General features: G+C 40.8%; 1 pseudogene; it reads left to right on the forward strand.

Annotated features, from left to right (window-relative positions):
* Nucleotides 1-286: 286 nt before the first annotated feature.
* LOC139435882 (uncharacterized) overlaps nucleotides 287-16,348 on the forward strand; it is a 33,943-nt pseudogene continuing 17,881 nt past the window's right edge.

Consider the following 16,348-nt stretch of genomic DNA (forward strand, 5'->3'; position numbering starts at 1 on the left):
ACACACACACGTTACGGGAACTTCTCCCTTTCTCGTGCTGTATGATACAATGTATCATACCTTCTCACAGGTGTGAGCTCTGTGCCCCTCGAGAAACACAAACCTCTCACTTTCTCGTGATAGATGCGCCTCCCTTACTGGCTCTCAAGCAGTTATATTTGTGCCTTGCTCACATTTGACTCATTGACACAATGAGCAGGCGACCGATTAGGCGATTTTCTGTACGAGGGGCTCTGGACACATTTTTGAACCAGATGAAGAGGAGATAGATGAAGATGTCTCAGAAATGGAAGACAACAGCGATCCAGACTCTGAGCCTACAACAGACCAGGAAGAGGCACCTGAGGGAGAGGCCCCTGAGATAGAGGCCCCTGAGATAGAGGCCCCTGAGATAGAGGCCCCTGAGGGAGAGGCCCCTGAGATAGAGGCCCCTGAGGGAGAGGCCCCTGAGGGAGAGGAGCCTGAGGTGACATTCCACCATTTTGCATTGCCAACTATGTGCGTGAACACACGTGAACACACGTGAACACACACACACACACACACACACACACACACGTTCTGTTATGGTATATTTCTCTTTCAATAAATGTTCATTGAGGAAAACAGTATCAGTGTCTTATTTTCTATTCATCACAGTGAATGCTGAACTTGATGGGCCCACCGGTGGGTCCGGACCATGACATGAAACACTGGCTTGCTTGTATCAAATCAATACATCCCATACATCATTGGAATGGGAAGAATCTCAACTAACTAAATAATTTCCATCTCCAGTAAACACAGCCTATGGCAAGCATTTTTATAATATACAGTAATGTAAAATAAGCACTATCTTTGAACTTATTGCCAAAAATAATATGAAATTCCCCCCTGGTGTCATTATGTCTGTCACCCCTTGATTCTACTTGCTTTGACTGTTCAAATGAGATGTCAACCATCAAAATTGGATAAGGGGTTCTAGAGATATCACTGTGCAAAACACACCGGTCAATTTTGACTGAAAATAGCATGGGAAGGGGGGTACTGTATGACCTAACGCAAGAGAAGGGTTAAGTCAATCGTTAATATCCACCAATTTGCGAATAACCATGTTGTAAACAGTACAGATGAATTGTTGCCATTAAATGGGAGATACAGTACAGGGTACCACCATTTACTAAGATTCAACTGAAGCACTTTTTTTTTTCATCATGCAATAATTGCTACATAATGGCCAAAATAAAACATTATAGCCATAAGTGGCTAATATCATTTTTTTTAAATAATTGGTCTAACATTATATTTTAAATTAATAGTGACAACGTAGATGTATTATATTTTAGGTATCGTTATTTATTATGTATTTAAAGTCAAACACATCTACAAAGCATGTTAAATAACTTTTGTCTTTTGATGGTGAATTGCCAAAAACATGTTATGTGCAGTGAAATACAGTATATGTGTACATTCCCACTCTAAATTCTGATATGTATTGGGACTAGTCCAGTGCCAGTGTATATGTGATACTTTATTGTGTATTGTAAACCATACCAACTCCTAAAACTACGTAAAAAATATGCTTTAGAAAAATGTTAAGGTTGGGAATTGAAATCTGGAGCACAGAGAAATGTGTAAACGCATCCATTTTAAAACATAAAGAGATGTTAGAGCAAAAAGTAAACAACACCGTACAGTAAAAGCAGTGACATGTTGACATGGTAACAAGACGTGAGAGCTCAAACAGAAACATCCTGTGCCTCAGCTGAAGCTAACATCCATCTAGCTCTCAGAATAAATCATAATCTGGGGACAAAGTGAACATCCCGTGTTCGTGAGATAGACTTGTGGTTTGTCGGGTAGAGCACCATGGCAACAGACGCAACAATTCATTTGAGCACCTCCTTATGAAGTGTGAGTGCAGCTTTAACGGAAAGAGAACACATTCTCTGAAGAAGCTGGCGGCACATCACTCACATTATAGAGCTGGCAGAGACTCGAGTGCCTTGCTCCTAGTTGTGATTGGTGATTAGGAAATGTTTTGTCCCCGCCACGAATCTGGTTAATGGGAATGTAGACTCCCCCGCTGGTGCTTGGGATTTAATCACACAACAATGTGGTGCTGAGAAGGGGAAGGAAAGGTAAGGATGAAAAGGAATGGGGGGCTGGATGGAGACTTCTCAAGACAAGGCCCCAAGTTTAATTGCCTTTGGATAATCTTATTGTCTGGTGGTCTGAACGGAGGCTTTCTCCCCATCCTGCACTCTCTTCAGAGGCTGCTGTTTGAAGTCAAGTTACTGAGAGAGGAAGGCTGGTCCGGAGCAACTAAGTGAAGAGAAAAGCCAAGAGGAGGTGAAATGGTGCTGCAATAATGGTGCATTTATTTCAAAACATGTGGAAGTTCAACATGGGGATGTACTGAGAATTCGAAAACTCACACAAGTTAACAAAGTAATCAAAGTTTCTGTGCATACTGTACATGCAAATACGTTTGGATAATTTATTTCGGATTATTCTGTTGTTTTAAAAAATATATATTTAGAACTTATTAATGATGATCGATAATCATTACTCTTCTACACAATGTTAAATAATACCATTTAGTCCTGTGAGAAATTGTCTTAGTTTAATATTATAATATTACAATAACACATCTCAAGTAGTTTAAATGTGACTCAGGTAAGGCAGTACCTTTAACAGGCAGATTTGTATTTATTTGTAAAAATAGTTGGTAGTTATATCAAGTGTATTGCTATACGATGTGGCGTTACATACTGTAAGGATCAACAATAACAAGTTGAAGATTATTTTGTTAAACTAATTTGGGAAAGACTTGTTTAACCATGGAATATCTCTTTGCACACTCTTAGGCTGCGGCCACACGAGGACGAATTCGGTCGTTTGCGTTACTGTTTAGTGTCATATAGACCGTTCGGCCACACGAGGACGACCGAATACGGCACTAAACGACTGAGGAAACGATAACGGGTCCCAAGGTGGATAGAAAGGCATACGCAACTCTCTGGGGGGTCAAACGGCTCCGTGTGTGCGCCCTATCCGAACATTTTCAGATCACTGATAGTGATTGCGCAATAGCCCCGCCTCTCCCCACCTCTTCTGCTCACCTCCGCTTACCCCGCGCCATTGCTGAAGTGTTTCGCCACCAACAACAACAACAATGGCGGATCGCAGAGTTGCTATCGTGCTCCGGACGCTATTCACCATGCTACAGTTGTTTGTGCAACATCTACAGCAATAATGATGAGGCAATATCCCCGCCTCTCCCCACCTCTGCTGCTCACCCCGCGTCAAAGTAAACTGCACCCTGAATTCAGATTATTTATCTTTCTCTCGATATGGACCTAAACGCGAGTGAAGTCTAATCTGACAGGACGGAGACACGCAGCTCTGCTCACCTGCAGCTCCTCCCGCTGCAGCAAAACACACACTTCAAGTCAGATCATCACCCTTAGCTATTTTAATTACCTCTCAAACTCCCTAAACTAGTTATAAATATGTTTATTTTTACTGTCGGCCGGGTCACTCATTACTGGATCAGCTGCTGCATGAGACAGACACTGACGCTGTCCGAAGAGAGGGAGGAAAAAGAGAGGCTCTGTGTATTTTATTATTATATTATATCGAGTCGTTATTCATTCGTTTAGCCGTTTAGCCGTTTTCGTCCTCGTGTGGCCGCAGCCTTAGGCTCAGTTAGGGCCCAGAATCATGGAGATGTATTTAACAATGTTTGCACATGACAGATCAGCAAACAATTCACACGTTTTGTTCGGGCTTCAAATGTGTTATACCTATACTTTCTGGGGATTGAGATGGTATAATTTGTAGATAAACAAATATTGCACAGGGCCCTGCACAATGTAAAAAATAACGTTTTAATTAGGGTCTTGTAATGGCTGTAATGAAATAGATGCATACTGAATGCACAAGTGGGGATTTCTACTTAGGTAACTCCTGTACAGGGCTATAAAACTATAACTACAGTACATAAAGGGTAATAATAATCATTGTCCTTTGGAGAATGTTGGCAAGATTGCTCCATTCGTCTTTACAGCCAACGCTTAACATTTCCTTCCTTCTGTCAGCTGTGTTTGCGTTGCTTTTTTAGCTTCTCAGTTGCTCCTGCGTAACCAACAAGATTTCCACAGAACTCAATGGATTCAAGGGTGCATAAAAAAAATGGTTGTACTGGCTTACAAATCAGGTGTTTACATGACCAAACAACCCTTGACTAATGAAGAAAACAACACCGTGGTGTATTGTATTAATACCCTCCATTCAAAAAACACTAAGATGCTAAATTCATGTTTTTCGATAGTGTCAACATTTTGCATTAAACATAGGCAGTACAAACATCACAGTTTTGCTTCATTATTAAAATGATGATATATTTTGTGTATTGCCATGCACTTATAACAACAGCTCATTTCTGGCATGATCTGTTTTTCCAGGGAACATAGTTGTATTCCTGGAGTGTGAGGAGTTGAGGCCCTCATGCTGCACTCCATCCAGTATTAAAGACATGCCAGCTGGTTTATCATAATTACAACCCCTGTGTGTTTCCCTGTCCAGCTTGGACAAACCAGCGGAAAAATATGGATGCTGGCGTCTTTTCCCTCTTTCTCAACATTAAACTCTCACTGATGGCCAAATCCAATGAGCGATAAGTCAGTCAGCCACTATGTCCTTTCCAGGAGACTTGGGAAATGAACTTATCTAGAACTAACAACATCAAATACATTTAAATGTAGAGATAATGCTTGGTTTTGACATTGTGCAATCAAACGAGGTGCACAGGTGTTTCTCCAGCCAGTTGTTTATTACCAGCTGTTGCTCTGTTAGGACAGAGTTGATTGTTTGAGCCGGTCATCCCGTTTGTTGGCTATGGCACAATGTGATGCATTATTTGTTGGCAAGTCAACATCTGGGATGTTTATTCATGTCAACAGCTTGGCCTAGTGAATGTGTATGTTCAGCACACATGTTGGTCAATGTTGCTCGTGATGAAATTGTGTGTATTTTGGAAACTACTGATTGCTTTACTCTTCTACTTAAAGATGATTTAGGGAGGATTTAACTTCAAGACCTGTCTTCTTTTATATATTTAGTTTTCCTTTCAGAATTTGCCGTTAGAATATGGCATAGCATGTTGTTGTTACTGAGTAATTGAGGGGATACCTATGGACCACCTTATACAAATTAGTATTGTCAGAGTGAATAGTTACAATACAAGTTAGCTATTTAAATTCTTCATACACCAATAGGGGCTGTAGCTGGCAGCAAACAGTTACATTGGTGACTTCTTTCTTTCTCGCCTGTACATTAATACTACAAAAATGTAGTTATAAAATGCACTTGTGTGTGAACAAGTCACACATTCCTGCTGGTTCTACTCATTGGATGGAATGACGGACACAATTAATTCAGTCTGAATTTACTACCACAGTAAACATGGCATCACTAGAGAGCATCTAGCAAATAATAATCCATCTGATCACAAATGATGGACAGAAAGTTGCAGGAAGCTTTTAGCCTGTGTGTAGTGTATGAACTGTGTGGTAACCTGATTATATATCGCCACTAGGCCATCTATGGGTAAGGTTTAAGGAAGCTTTATACATCGTTTCCAAACATCTATCAGTCTGCAGAACTGTTATTCTTTCAGCAAAGAGCTTCTGCACCAAGCTATAAATGGGAGCCGACTGAAAACCCTTCTAGCCTGAGAAGCTGGTTAAGTGGCCGAGTTCAGTGATGATGGGTAAAGTCTCCACAAAGGAAGCAAGTTTTCCTGCTTTTTTTTCCTACTAGAAATTGTGACTATCCATTTTCTAGCGCGGCTAATTGTCGTAAGGAATACCAGCTCTTGGTTATATGGAACTGCCACCTTTAGACTTTTTAGAGATGATATATTTGGTGATGTGAAATGTGTTCACGTCACATCCAGCCAGGACCGAGTTGAACATCTCAACAGAATGTCTTTTCGGGAGGTATCTGCTGCAATCTGTCAAATGGTGCTGCAGTGGTCTACCAATTACAGCTGTGTGAAGCAAGCAGCTGTCTCGGCTCCGCAGACTTCTGTGCCACCATGTCTTATCCTGCATTACAGAGGTATTCCAATGTAGGAATGGGATGTTGTACTGAGAGACACGGGTAAAATACAAGATAAAGATTGAAGAATAGTTGGACAGAGGGAGGCTTTTATATCCGGTGATCAGAGAGATTCATTATAGCCGCTATTAAAATGATCCCTGGGATAGTGTCTGAGAGCGGGGGACAGTGCAGTGACTCTGTGGTGATCAGACACTAGGACACACTGTTATACTGAGGAATGTTCAAGGTGTCCAAGCTTCTCAGTGAGAAAGGAAGAATAAACCGAGAGAAAGGAAAGGTTATTAGATTACACTGCAAATCAATTCCCAGAAAAGGAACTTCTTTAATAATGTTTCACCGTGTGTTTGGGGCTATTTGGTACCTTGTCTTTTTGCTTTCTTTAATAACTCATTGACTTACAGTACTGTGAGTGTGTTCAACTCTTTCAAAACCCAAATCATAAGTGGGAATCCATAAATTCAGAGCACAGACACAACCTGAATACTCGAGTCCCTGTTGCAGCAGCAGTGTCATCAAATGGAAATATTGGCATTTCCATTGGTCTCTGTGTTGTGCCTTAAGTCATAATTTGAGTTGTGTTGCAGGAAATAAGCAAATGATTATTCAAAGTTTGTGTGAAGGGTAGACAATTCGATCGGATGCTGGTGGAAAGGACCTGATAAGTCCATGTTTTTCAAATCAACGGTAACAGTTTCTTTTTGAGATAATGTGAAATGTCCTGGAAGAGGAGAGTGGAATGACCATAACAAGAGTTGCATGTCATTTTTGTATTTTAAAAAAAATATTTTTTCTCTTACAAACTTACACATTCTGTCCCCTGCCACTGAATCTAGCCTTTACATTTTAAATAGGCAGATAACAAGCCATGCAATTGACTACAATGCAATCTTTTAAACGCTTGCTTGCCGTTGTTTCATTCCAATGTATTACCTATTCAATAAGTAATTGTGCTTTAATGTTCAAAGTCAAAGTCAACTTTAATTTAAATGTATCTGTGTGTAACCCTGTACAGCAGGGGTCGGCAACAGGCGAACCGCGGTCCGGATCCGGACCCAGACCTATACGGACCCGGAGCTATAATCAATACATTAATAGGGGATTTTTCGGCGCCTCCCGCTTTTTTAACGCTGATTTGGGTGACTTGTGTAATTCGTGGAGAACCGAAGAGTTTTCGTTTTGGGGGTGGGGGGGAGGGAGTCAGTCCGACAGACGGACAACTTCTCACTTCAAAAAAGAAGAAGAAATCTAGACCGCAAAAATAATTAAATAAGCGAGTACCTGTTTTTCCTGGCCAAGGACAGGTTCATGAACACAACACGAGCGTAACGTGTCTTCACGTGGTATATGTCTCGTCTGAAAGGAGTGCTGAGCACCGGAACGCCGCTCCAGCCCTTAAGATATTGCAATACCCATAAGGAGCCGTACACATGCCGCAGTGTTTGCGTGGCTGTGTCTTTAGTTGTAAGCACAGTGGCGATCTGTTGTTATTAGCATCTGGTTAGCTAGCTATGCTAACGAATTTAAAGCGCTTTTCTACAACCAGGTGGAAGAGAGCTATCTCCTGAGAGGCTCAAATAACCTCAGCTCAGTGAGGTTAAGGCACACCTTGATATGATCATTATAGTTATTAATGAGACTAAATTAAAAACAGGTATAAAATACTATATGACAGCAACAAAAAAGTTGTTAAAAATAACAAGAATAGAGTTTAAAAGGGGAGTGATTTGTAAAATATCCAAAAAGGAAAATATGCTACAGTTCTGTTTCATATGGGTGTTGAGAGATGTATCCATAGATCTCATAATGTTGCTCTCAAAGTGCACCACATTGATGCATTTAACTTCAATATTTAAACATTACACATATCCACAGTATTTAAGTAATGTTAATTGACAATAAATATTGTTGTTTTTGAATTGTACTTTCTTTATTTGATTGGCAGTCAGTTGTTGATTACATGCATACGTTGATAAAGCTACAGGTCACTTCAATATATATCACATTAATTCATGAAGCAACTTAGACATTTTGATGTTCCGGACCTTTGCATGGGGAGATTTTCTCTAACTGGACCTCGTTGAATTTTAGTTGAAGACCCCTGCTGTACAGAGAGAGATCGAAATAGCGTTTCCAACAATCCCAGATACAAAATACAATAATATAAATATACAAATATGTATAAAATGTGTATATCCTATATACAATCAACAGACACATATGCACACATTAAGATAAAACACAACAATTAATATATACAAAATGACAGTCACTTCAATATATAACAGTCACTTCAATATGCTCAATGTTGTTTTACACCAAATATTGGTGCATACATTGGTGATGTGTGTGTATGTGCATAGTCCACAGATGAGCTAGGACTAGTATGTTGTGTTCTCATTTAGCACCATTGGCCCCTGTGAGTGGGTAATTGGGTTGATGAAGGAAACTTATACTGGATCCATCATGCTGCTACTGTCCATGATTAGCAGCAGATCAACATGCTGTGGTTACCTCCAGTCAATGATGAATCTTAATTAGTCTCTTAATTGCCCTCCACTTACCTTCCAATCCATAATCTATAGAAAGCTAATTGTACGTTTTGGAAGTCTTAGACCAGCACTATGGGCTCAGAACAGTCTCATAATACACACATGCGCACAGAAGGATTCACACTTGTATTTCATGATCCGCAAAAGGATTCAAACTTGTATTTCCGGATCCACACTTGTGTTTTTCAATGCACACACAAATGTATTCCGTTTCATATGCATGTAAATAAAATACAGAAAAAAATGTTACATGTGTATTTTTGATCCTCACATATTTGTTTTCCGTTTAAATCCTCTGAACCTGCGAACACAAACAGCTTTCTGTGCACGGATCGCTGTGCATTCGTGTGTGGGTTTTTTGAGACTACCCTGACGGTCAGCCGATTCGTACTTGTAATTATTTCTATCTATAGCCAATCAGATGTCTCCTCAATTCTAAGCCAATTCTAAGCCAATCACATGAGCGCGCCCCCACGAGGGTAGATTTCTTGCGTTCATGACGTAGCGCTTCATGTACGCATTTTGCGCAGTCCGGAGCTGACAGCTCCATGGAGCCTGCCTGCAGGCGCTAATGTCAGGACACCCTTCACTCTCAGCACAGCGCCACTTTCCGAACAGGAAATGCACGCAAATACAAGCCTTTATATTATTAAGGTACAGCGCCACTTTCCAAACCATTGATGAATGCTTGTGTACACAAAAACGGGCAGGCAAAACCGTTTTAAATGTGTGTTTCCTGTATGGCGAATACAGCTGCTTTATTTATGTCTGTATGAAGTTGTTGTGAGTGTGGAGGGAGCAGCTACAGGTTAGCTTAGCCTAATCGATCAGTGCACTACGAAGCCAGTGCTAGACAGTGACCTGTTAACGGGGGGAGCCCTGCCGGTCATTATCGGCCGATATTCACTCTTAATAGTTTGATCGGTGCTCTCTATAAAGGCCGATCAGGAGAGCTGGGTCTGATCGATATGGACATAAACGCGAGTGAAGTATAACCGGATGCGAGAGAGAGATCAGATCAGACAGCTGCTGAGTCTGATGGAGACACGCAGCTCTGCATAATCACCTGATGCTCCGCCCTCTGTTTAGCGAGCTGACCGGACTGCGCAAAATGCGTATGAAGTAATCTTACCCTCGTGGGGGCGTGCTCGTGTGATTGGTTTAGAATGAAGGAGACATCTGATTGGCTATAGATAGAAAAAATTACAAGTACGAATCGGCTGACCGTCAGGGGAGTCTCAAAAAACCCACACACGAATGCACAGCGATCCGTGCACAGAAAGCTGTTTGTGTTGCAGGTTCAGGGGATTTAAACGGGAAACTAATAAGTGAGGATCAAAAAGACATATGTAACACTTTTTTCTGTATTTGGATTTTATTTACATGTATATGAAACGGAATACATTTGTGTGTGTATTGAAAAACACAAGTATGGATCCGGAAATACAAGTTTGAATCCTGCTGTGTGCATGTGTGTATTATGAGACTGTTCTGAGCCCATACAGCACTGCTGACTTCAGTTCTGTCTGAAGAACCAAATATTAGTTTATCATCACCGAATGTCTTACTCGCCATGTGATTATGTTTTCACTTCAATACATATTTCGAGGATGTTATCTTTGGAAATGCCCCTGTTCTATATTAGAAGTGCAATCGATCTGAGAGCATAGTGCTTTTCTGATAGTGATGCGACATGCTCTGTTCAGTTTATATTTCAGGGAATCGTATAAGTTCATGATCGATCCATGTGTCGCAGCCATGCCGAATGAGGAATTGATTTCTGAAGGATGTTTTTAAGATCCAGGCTATGATTTCTGCTACCCTGGTTTTCAAATGTAATCATAGGAATGTTTTACAGACACATACTTGGGGATATTGCAAAATAGATATCACAGACCTACATGGGAGACATGTGTATGTGTAGGGATTTATTTATACCACAGATATTAAGAAACAGAGTACACAAACAACCATACTAACTTCTCATTATGTGGTAAATTATTGTCTTGTGAACTAAAATAAAATAAGAATACATTTGTATGAAACCCAAGTCTTCAAATCATCAATGATGTGCTTGTTTGTGCCCTTTTTAGACTGCTAATGCTTTGATCCCGCCTCCATGATCTTTCCCAGTGTTGCCTCTTGTTAACAAAGAAGTGCTTTCTCCAGTGCTGGATAAGTGCAAGATTGCTAACTGCCATACTTCTCACACTTTGTTTCAAGATCCAACCTCTGACACTCATTAAAATGCTCTGTTTTGCTGAGTGTCAAGGAATGCAATGTTCTTATAAATTATGAGTCACAGTTTAGTCAGCCAAGTGTCAGGTTAACACATGAATCATACATGTACACGTTTGTTAGCTAGCTGTTGTTTTCAAAGCAGCATTGCGCAGTGTTGATGAGGTTGCAAATGTGCAAAACCTCTCTACAAGGTAGCGAGGAAAATATTTCACATTCTGTTTGAGGGTGATTCAAAATGGCCGTGGTTGCACATCTCTTCTGGGTTGTGTTTAAGGTTTATACTTTGATTGTAGTTGATGAAAGCGTTCATATACCTGGTACTAACCTGCTAACTGGAGAATATAGGCCTATCATCAACTTATTTTGAATCTGCTTTTTCATTTGCAGTGCCCCGTGTGACTTCCTCTAACATTACAATACACAGAATGCCAACTCCATCTCTCTGTCCAGTATCAGTTGAGCAAATATTCACCAGTCTGCCACACTCAACAGCAACATTCTGCTCTTTCAATACCCAACAGGTATAATTTTGCAGAGGTTGTTTGGCCCGATCAACTTTTGCCCAGGGCAACGTACATTATTGGCATACAAATGATGACAGTTTCAGCATAGTTGCTTTCACTCATGTGGATGATGCTAGGGTTACATGAGGTGTCTGTCTCATTCATGAGGGGTAAATAACACATATATCAGTCAGTCAGTAGGTTCATTTTCCTTACATGTAACATTAATGGAAAAAAAACATGTATTATAAGAGGAAGGCATCTATTAAACCTTAGCCAAATGGTTAATTCATATGATTGCTTTTAGCATTTTGATTGACCTGTTTTTCCTTCATGCTGAATGTATTTTCTGTTAACCACATGCCAACCCCTTTAATTAATTTGCAACACTTTTAAAAAACACTATTTACCTTAAAGATATGACTGTTTTAAAGTATCTTCCCAAAATATAATTGAAATGCGATTATTCCACGTTTTTATTCAGCTTTTTAAAAAGATATGTTTGTGCATTGGCCTCCATGCTAACAATGTCTCAGTTGAGTTTCCAGGGATGCATTGTAAAGTTGCTTTTGGCTATGTGCTGTTGTGTAGCCATGCTATTGAACACAAACGACTTTGTTATGCTCACAATGGTAAGAAAACATCAAATCCGTGACACCTGTAAGGGTCGAAAAACAAGTTGGGAACATATCCCAATACATGTGTTCTGTTTTGTTTCTCAGTTCAATGTTACATCAGCAGGTTTTCTACTTCATATGGCAGCAGACAATGAGTTGCTGCCACCATTCACCCCGGCTCCTTCCACCACTCATCTGCATAAAGAAGCAGCCATATTAAACATGATCTAAAGGGTAAAAAATGGGCTGAGAAAACAGAGGGAGAGGGTCGTTAAGCACCAGGTTGGGAGACGGAGAGAGACAGCTAGGGAGACATAGAGTCCCAACTTCATCAAGATTAATCACTGACATCTGGTGCCTTGGAGGACCTAGTTAGTAACCCTCTGTTTTCCCCCTGGTTGGGTGTGAATCATCGATGGCAGGCGGAGACGCATGAAGCACAGCCCCGGATGCTTGTCGTTGTATCCTTTGTCACACTGGGTGACACGAGTGTGTAATGAGTGACAGTGAGGGGGTAAAGTGTGTACAAAAACACTTGTATTCAGATGGTTACACTGCCATAACACTTGACTTTAAACGTATGGAAAGAAAGCTGGATGGATCACATGTATAAAGTAGCAAAACTAGCCATAACATATCATGTAACCGTAACATGTGATTTAAGCAACCATGAGGGAGGTGGTATTAAGCTGAAAGGTCAATTAAATACGTGGCAAAATATTTCAAGGACGATCATACATCCTGGTTTTACACCATATATGTGTGTGTATTCATGCATCATATTAATATATACAGTGTGGTCTTCATTGACCCAGCATAGGTTTATGTAATTGATTATGATCACCATGGTAAAGCTCATTATTTTATGCCATTCCATATGAGGTTGCCAGGTGGAAAAAAAGGGAGGCGGATATATTGCAGTAAATTTAAAAAATATCGGGCAATTATTCCTTGACACCTATTGGTTGATTTAACAGAGTCTTGCTTGCAGATTGCACGGGGGGATACGAATTGACGGTGAAGAGAGGATAGACAGAGAAGGTCGTGCAAGAGTGAGAGGGGGGGGGGGGTGAGGGAGGGGAGGCATGGAGTGAGAGTTATCTCTATTAACAATGGGCCTGAAGGAGGCTCTTCTTACTAGCGCCCGATTCTAGCATCGCTACGTTATTATGTTCAGTTTAGGCCCTGGGCGTTGGCGTATAAAGAACGACCCACATCTACTGCAGCTTCTTCAGAAACCATTATTGTTGTTATCATTGCAACAGGCAGGGAGGAGCCTACGGTGGAGCAGGTGAATCAGTCAATGCTATCATAACTGGATGATTAAGGGTTGTGATCATTAGACATGTGACCGGTGCTATAGTGTGAACAATACATGTATCGAATCACTTTTCCAAATGATTGTTATTTCACTTTGGGAACGTCTGCCCAAGAAAAACCAAGGCATCAATCAATTTTACAAAGACTTCTGACCTTTAAGTTCACTGCTTGCTATCCCTATTTATTCTTCATGTCAATATTATTTTCTCTTCAAACATAGCCCCAATTCTGGACGTTGTATTATGTGTCACAGCTTTGTATAGATATGTAATGGGAGCATTTAGTTCAGACAACCTTGTACAAATCAAAGACGAGACCTTCCTACTCACTGACCGTGGAAGCCACACATGACACAAAAGCAGCCTTTTTAGTTGTGAGTGGTTATAGCATTGAATTTAATGGAATATATATTTATCCATTGGACATAATGGTATGTTTTTGTTACATAAAAGTGAACTTGAAAGTGTTGTCCTCACCTTCCGGAACACAACACATATTTCCACACTTATCATCTGTATCTTTATAAATGACCCGTTTGTTAACTTACTGGAGCACTTGAGCCACTTGTTTTATTTGTTGCTTTCTACACAATATGTTCTTTGAATTTCTATGGACTCTCCATTTGACAGAGTGCAGTTTGAATACAAAATCCCACGGCATGTAAATCTGGCTCTGACAGGTTCTGTACCGTGTGGTCTCAACAAATATAATATCCCATTTGAGTCATCTATCCTGCATTTCCAAGGGCGTCATTTCATTATTGATTTGAGGAAAGTGAAGAGATATGGATATTACTAGGCTGAAGGCCACCGAGGTACTGAAGGTGATTCATGGGTGGGTCTTCCTCATAATTCAGACCCCGGACAAATAGTTCATTTCCAACAGTGTTGGCATTTGAAGAAATCAAATCCTTGAGGTGAATTTAAAGCAGGCCTCGAGGCGGATCTGTACCGTGTGCATACCTGGAAGACTCCTGTGAGCTCTCGCAGTTATCTTTCAATTACCACCACAATTTACCCTCCACACACAAACACCCACCATCCTCATCCTCTGTTAGCAGTGGCCTCCAACAGTGCCTGCTGTTTCTGTCGCATAACTATTAGATGCATGTTTGCCATTTCCCTTCCTTTTTCTAAGCAATCACTGCAGTATATTTCATCCTAATGGCTGCTATTGTTGCACAGAATCACCAGAAGATTATTGTTGTGCAGATGGGGATGAAAGAGCAGTGCAATTTTACTGCAGGGACTAACCATTATCATTTTCTTGACCATGCCCTTTCTGGTAATTCTCCTCTATATAGCCCCAACCTTTCTTATGGCTGTCAGTTGTAGAAAACCAATTAGCATATGGTGTCCAAGGAAGTCATTCTTTCCAACGCTGCTCAGCTTCCCTCCCTCTGTTTTTGTCCCACTGCTAGCTAGTGGGCAGAGTCACACAAATTAGTGGTGTGGGCTGGAAGGCTCAATTACCTTTTAAGGACTTTAGAGGTAGCCTGTGTCCGTGTCAGCCTGTCTCAGAGCTTCCCTCAAACTGCCTCGATAAGGGCATAAAAGGAGAAGCGTAGCGGGAAGATGGGGGGGGGGGGGGGCAGAAGAAGAAGAAGAGCAATTGGTGTGCAGGGGTTGGGTTGAATTTCTAAATGATCTAATTCCTGCGCAGGGCTTCTCACTGTTGGCATCCCTGTTTCCCCTAGAGACAACGGCTACTCTCTTCTTCTCATCAGCCCACCTCAGTCTCACCTCCTCCCCCCTCTCCCTCCTTCCTCCCACATCTATCCCCATCTTCTATTGTGTGCCCCGGCGAGCGAGGGGACGGCCAGCCGAAAGTCCATTTGAATATGATGGCAGGGGTGTATTCTCAGAGGGGCAGCACCACTCTGTGAGCTGTGCCAGGCCTGGCCTTGTTATCCATCTGTGACCATGTAATGGAGATGGATACTGTACTGCTGGCAGGCTGGAGAGATAAATGGAAGAGATACACGGGCCAGTAGATATCAAGCAGCTCAATGTGTGAAAACGCTGCAAGCTTAGAAAATGTAAAGCGAGGGGCAAGTATGGTAACTATGTGATGTGGGAGATATCAGTACTGCTGATACGGGAAAGTACTCTTAAGGTTTCTTCACTATGCATACTTGTAGGTCATGACCTTAAAAAGGGACATTCTGGTTTTCTGAAGCTTTTGACTGTTGTTTTAATTGGTAATAATAAAATGTAATTTGTCTGAGAACAAGCAATCGAGCAGTTTTGCTATGACACAATCCAACAATGCTTGAAAGCAGTTGAAGATCAAATGGGTTGTAAAGTTGAAACACATAGAAAAAAACAAGGTCCAATTTGCAATAAACCAGAGTTACGATGAGGCAGGTTTCCTTCGTATATGCTGCATGTGAAGAAATATGTGTTCAGAAGCTTTACTAATGATATATCATTCTTAGAAACCATCTAAAAATACACTTGCAAAAGCTGAAATTGAGAGAATGCAAAACTACAGCATTGTGTTAGCATTAGCATCACATGCAGCTCAGTGTGCTGGGACCATATTTCACTCAGGCATTGGTTCCTGCCTTGGGTGAATTCTAATAAGATATATTTGTGTTATGCTCAAGCTGACCAAGAAGTCACAGTCAGCAGTTAAATTCACACATTACAGAAGATGGCGGGTCACATTTTATTTATTGATATTGTTTGATATATTTATAAGTCCAAGCTCATGTATTATACATGTGGTCTTAGGGTCCGTATAAATCTTTGCACAACAGTGCGAGAAGTGTGATGAAAGAAATGCAGGGGGAAGAATAGTTTGGCGCTCCATGATGAGTGGAATCACATTAAGAAATAATGACAAATATGAAAGGCAAAATATAATATGTATCATTTAGTATTTGACTGTGTTGGTTGTATCCAGATAACATAGTGACATAATCATTGAACCTCTTTCATTTTCATTCCCAGTTTTAATAGTGGCTGTAATCCTTAAATGTCTGCCGTCCACTTCTTTGTAAAAAAAA

The sequence above is a fragment of the Pseudochaenichthys georgianus genome, chromosome 20 (assembly GCF_902827115.2).
Source record: "Pseudochaenichthys georgianus chromosome 20, fPseGeo1.2, whole genome shotgun sequence".
Classification (NCBI taxonomy): domain Eukaryota; kingdom Metazoa; phylum Chordata; class Actinopteri; order Perciformes; family Channichthyidae; genus Pseudochaenichthys; species Pseudochaenichthys georgianus.